The 4,675-nt window shown below is 36.4% G+C and overlaps 1 pseudogene; it reads left to right on the forward strand.

The window, feature by feature from the left end:
• Positions 1-4,675, forward strand: part of LOC107702545 (caskin-1-like) — a 52,233-nt pseudogene that overhangs the window by 39,069 nt on the left and 8,489 nt on the right.

Genomic DNA, 4,675 nt, shown 5'->3' on the forward strand with positions numbered 1-4,675 from the left:
AATAGTATGCATGAGTACAGTTTTTTTTTTTTTTTTGAGTTTCCTAAAATTGAATGTAAATAAGTTCATTTTCACCTTGCATGTTAAGATCTCAATGATAGAGTTAGACATTTTTTCTTGAACATGTTTTGTTTTGTGTTTCCTTTCCTGTTTTTTTGTTGTTCTTGTTGTTTGTGTTTTTTGGTGTTGCCGTTCTATTGTACCCAGGTCCCTCGACCCAACAGTATCTTAAGATACAGATCCGTCCGCCAGCAATTGGTTCAGTTGTCATGGTGAACGGTGACTCCTTCCACATTTTTTCTCTGCCCCTCACTCCCCCACCCCCTCCTACCCAGCCCCTTACCCATCAGCCCCTCTTCACCTCATTTGGCTATAATATGCCTACCTGCAGCACATTTGGGTATGAACCAGCCTCCTCCTGCTCAGAGGAGCCACAAAAAGAGACAGGTATAAACACACACATACACAGCCAGAAAAATACACACATTTACCCATCATGAGCATATCATATCATAAACCTGTTTTTTTTTTTTTTTTTACTCCATAGAAAAATACAGTAAACAGATGTGAATCTGAATGACATTGTAAAAGTCGGATGTGAAAAAAAAGCAGTCAGTTATATTTGGGTCAATCTGAATAATCAAATCAAGAAAACGTCCAGGTCATATTTCACCCCAAGGTTAAAAATCATATTTTGCATGAAGAAAATATATGTATATATTTTTTTTAACCATTATGACATTATTTTTAAGCACATGTCTCCCCTATTCTCTTTACCATATAGTGCAAAAATGATCATAATATGAAAAAGACATATACTATTTAGCATTTCAAGGTTATATATCATATACACTACTGCTCAAAAGGTCAATACGATTTTTTTTGGAGTTAAAGGGGTCATATGCGATTTAAATTTTTACTTTCTCTTTGGAATGTTACAAGCTCTTGGTGCATAAAGAAGATCTGTAAAGTTGCAAAGACTAAAGTCTCAAATCCAAAGAGATATTCTTTATAAAAGTTAAGACTTGTCCACGCCCTCCTAAAATGGCTCGTTCTAAAACGCCCCCACATGTCTACGTCACGATGTGGGAAGATTTGCATAACACCACCCAAATGTTCATGCAAAGAAAGAACTTTGAAAGAGGAAAGAGAAAGAAGAAAGAGGCGTAACTTTTATTCTCGCTGTAGTATTGTTGCCGCCGGCGCCATGTTGTGGAGATGCTGTGTGTTTCGTTGTGAAAGCGAAACTACTTTGTTTGGCATTCCAATAGAGGACGATATCCGCTTTGTCATGCCTAGAGCTGATCAGAGCTGGTCGCTGAGGAAATACATCAACTTCGCCCTGTCGATCGCCGGATCGGCTTTCACCGTGGATGAAGCGGAGTCCAGCCCAGGGTCATCACATGTGGTTGCCGCGAGGCCGCCGGACGCTCCTTCGTCGAATCTGCCGGCCGCGCCGTTCTCAAGTCCGCCTGCCGTTCCTCACTCAAGCCCGCCGTGTGTGATGCTGTGTGACGCATTTTATGGAGGACTGTTTCCTGAATCTGCAGAGTAGCATACAATGGGTCTGTGCTCAAAGGCTGTTCTATAAAGTGGGGCAGTTCCAACTTTGCAAGGACAGTCTGGTGCTTCTGACTCACAGCCTGTAAGTAAATGTTTTATATTTAAAGAATTTGCCACTGATGATTCAAACGCGAGTAGCGCTTGTTGTTTGTCGTTTCTCCGATCACAAATGCAGACATGGTTTTATGTTTACGCGGCGCGATACGCAACGCATAAAAACACAGTATAAGTCATTATAATCAGTAATTATGTCCCCATTGGATGCAACAAATGCCTCGTTTGTAATGGGTTTTATTGGATTTGTCTCGCCGTGCCGGGAGACGGCATCACAGACAGTGTGTTAAGGGTCGTAACATTTCTGTCACACGCTTGAGGTATTCGGCCAATCACAACGCACTGGATAGCTGGCCAATCACAGCACACCTCGCTTTTCAGACCGATGAGCTTTGTAAAAATCGACGCGTTTCAGAAAGGCGGGGCATAGAGGAGAAACATTAATGTACAGTATGTGGAAAATAATGTGTTTTTTTTAACCTTAAACCTCATAAACATATTGCATTACACCAAATACACAACATAATGTTCTTTTTAGCAACGTCATATGACCCCTTTAATTAATACTATTCAAAGAGAAAAAATGGATGACAGTAAAAAGCATTTAAAATGTTAGAAAATTATATTTCAAATAAATGCTGTTCGTTTGAACTTTCTATTCACCAAAGAAACCTAAAAAAATGTATCATGGTTTCCTCAAAAAATATTTAGCAGCACAACTGTTTTCAACAATGATAATAATAAGAAATGTTTCTTGAGCAGCAAATCAGCATATTAGAATGATTTCTTAAGGGTCATGTGACACTGGAGTAATTCTGAAAATTCAACTTTGCCATCACAGGAATTAATTATTTTTATAAGATATTAAAATATACATATTTGAAAATGTAATAATAGTTCATAATATTACTGTTTTTACTGTATTTTTGAATTAAATTAATGCAGTCAAGGTAATCATAAGATATTTCTTTCAAATAGATTAAAATATTACCAGCTCCAGTTTTTTTTAACAGTAGTGCATTTTTTTCGTTGTACTGTCTTTTTATGTATATATAAATAAAACAAATTTTATTGCATCACTTTTTAATTACTGCATTACATTAATGAGAATCTTTTTTTGTGTGTGTGCTAGACATAACATTTCACAGGTAACTGAATTTTTGTAATTCAGAATATCGGAATATCTTTTGCATGAAACTTTATTTGCAAACATAGCATATTTTCATCAGCAAGGCTTACAGATTACTGATGGATATGCTACAGTCCATTTGAACTGCCCCAAATGATCCCTTTGCTTTCTGCTCCCTCTGTGTGTATCTGTGGTTGCCAATTAGGAGTTTGCAAAGCAATGCAATGTTTTTCATTCTTACATCACTGTGTTTGTGTGTGTGTGATATTTTGCAGGCTCAAGGGGATCTGTTTCCAGCCCTCATGGTTCTCCAACCCTCAGTGGCCAACAGAGTGGCGCTAATGAGGAGATTTGGGTACTGAGAAAACCTTTAGCTGGTAAATAGTTTTTCAATGGACAGTTGAGGTGACATGCTATACTTTATCTAAAACTACTTTTATTATTTATATTTATTATGTTTGCAGCTTTTAATATGGTCTCATATTAATTGAGAGACCACATGGATTTTTTAAAATGTTTTTAAAAATATACACTACCTTTCAAAAGTTTTGAGATCAGTAAGGTTTTTAGTGTTTTTTACAGTATGCGCACCACAAGGCTGCATTTATTTGATCAAGTAAAACAGTAATACTGTGAAATATTCTTATAATTTTAAATAACTTTTTTCTGTTTTGATAAGATTATAATATTTTAAAATACTATTTTTTTTTTTGCTGTGATGCAAAGCTGAATTTTCAGTAGGGATGCACCGATACCGGGCCCGATACCGAGCTCCTGTACTCGTACTCGTACTCGTTAAAATGCCCCGATACCAAACGCCGATACCACACAGGATGTGATAAGTGCCATATTCAGACAATGAAACACAGACTACAGAACAACAGACAGCAGAATGGAGTTAAGGATGTCTACTACGAAGTATATGTATGCAATGAATATAATGTTAAACATTCAGTATTAACGCCTGTATAGCTGATGTGCGTGAGCTGATAAACAAAGCGCGCTGAGTGGATTGAGCGCGCGGCGGCGCAGATGCGCGAGCTTGTCGAGTGAATATACCTTCCTCCCAGACATCATTGGAAAGTTTGTAGTTCGGTCGGATATGTCAAAAACAAGTAAGTAAAACAATGCACAAGTTACTTAACGGTAGGGAGAGAGAGAGAGAGAGACAGAGAGAGCGCGCGCACTTCTGTTGTGTGATCTTTGATGTTCACTCACTTAGCACACGTATAATTTGGATTAAAACGAAATCGTAAAAAATAAGACCATTTATAGGGGCATTCACTATAAACATAATTTATTTTCAACCTTAGGCATACACGACTTTTGGGCGAAAGTGAAACTAACAGCCTGAACAACTTTGTTTTTACACAGCTTTTATTAGTCTAGATTAGTGTTATACAAATATTGCTGTTCATTGTTAATTGGTGTTTGTTCATTATACATTAAGTATTGTTAATTTATATACATTTATTTGTATTATTCACTATCTTCCAAAGGTTTGGGGTCCATAAGATTAAAAAAAAGTTTTGTAAAGACGTATCTTTATGCTCATTAAGGCTGCTTTTATTTAGTCAAAAATACAGTACAGACGGTAACATTGTGAAATATTAATACAACTTAAAAGAACTGTATTTGTTCATATATATTTAAAATGTAATTTATGTCTGTGATAGTAAAGCTGAATTTTCAGCATCATTACTCCAGTCTTCAGTGTCACATGATTCTTCGGAAATCATTCTAATATGCTGATTTGCTGCTCAAGCAACATTTCTTAAGATTATCAATGTTGAAATCAGTGGTGCTTCTTAATATTGTGTGGAAACAGTGATACATTTTTTTTTCAGGATTCTTTGATCAATAGAAAGATCCAAAGATCAGCATTTATCTGAAATAAAAAGCTTTTGTAACACACGATACCATTCAAAA

This window comes from Sinocyclocheilus anshuiensis, unplaced genomic scaffold, assembly GCF_001515605.1.
Source record: "Sinocyclocheilus anshuiensis isolate Anshui unplaced genomic scaffold, SAMN03320099.WGS_v1.1 scaffold218, whole genome shotgun sequence".
Taxonomy (NCBI): domain Eukaryota; kingdom Metazoa; phylum Chordata; class Actinopteri; order Cypriniformes; family Cyprinidae; genus Sinocyclocheilus; species Sinocyclocheilus anshuiensis.